Below are 1,105 nucleotides of genomic sequence, written 5' to 3' on the forward strand. Positions count from 1 at the left end.
CTCTCTCAATAATCCACATTCCCAGCCCCCTCATCTTTCTCTTAATGGTAGATTTTTACATCAGTATGCTGCCATTTTACATCCCCAAGTTTAATTTTCTGAATACTGGTTACTTGTAAGAAACCTGATCTTCTCTTCTCCTGCCTGGTTTCTTACTGTTCCTGCATTGGCCTCATAATAAAATCTAAATAAAGGCTGCTGAGAGCCTCAGTGTATCATATAAGTACCCAGGCCTGGAACCCTGAAAGAGAAAAGCCATGGGCCTGAAATGAAGAGAATGATGCAGTATACACAAGGAGCATATCTGAAGAATGAATGAGTAAATAAAAGGAGAAGCATTGCATAAGGTCTTTTGCATTCAGGGAGGTAGTATACAGAATAAGTAAGTAGGGCACTGAAAATTTTTTGTGGCATTCTAGTGCTTAAACTCAGGGCCCGATGCATTCCTCAGCTGTTTTTCCCAAGGCTGAGGATTTACCACTGCCACAGCTCCACTTCCAGCCATCTGGTCATTAATTGGACATAAGCGCCTCCCAAGCTTTCCTTCCTGGTCAGGCCTGTGAATCCTGCTCATCTTTCTCTCTTAAAGCTGGAGTTCTACTCTCTGGACCACTGTTCCACTTCTGGTTTTCTGGTGGTTTATTGGAGATAAGAGTCTCACAGAATTCCTGCTCCAGCTGAATTTGAATGGCAATCTCGTGAACAGGAATCAAGCGGCTTTCTTCAGGAATACACCAAGGAGCCGCTCCACAAAAACCCTTAGTCTAAATCTCAAGAGGCACTAGAGAAAAAGAGATACATGAAGACACATCTAGTTTGTTCTAGATACTTAAGGTTGGAGACACACAACACTCATAATAATTAGATCATTTTATAGGAGCAATGAAGACAGTTTGAGGATTGCTCCAGCTTTTGGGCCTCTCATCTTGAGACAACAAATTCACTGCAGCTCAATGCTAAGTGACAGAACTGGCATGTCCTGTGGACATTTGCCCCCAAATCCTGTGACACTCATTTCTAACTTTTGGCTTCAAACCTGTGACTGAGAGGAGAAGATGAGGAGAGAAAATCCTTCTCAGAGAAAACAGCTATAAAGAACATTTGG

This window comes from Dipodomys merriami, unplaced genomic scaffold, assembly GCF_024711535.1.
Source record: "Dipodomys merriami isolate MVZ:Mamm:240054 unplaced genomic scaffold, mDipMer1.0.p SCAF_1071, whole genome shotgun sequence".
Taxonomy (NCBI): Eukaryota; Metazoa; Chordata; class Mammalia; order Rodentia; family Heteromyidae; genus Dipodomys; species Dipodomys merriami.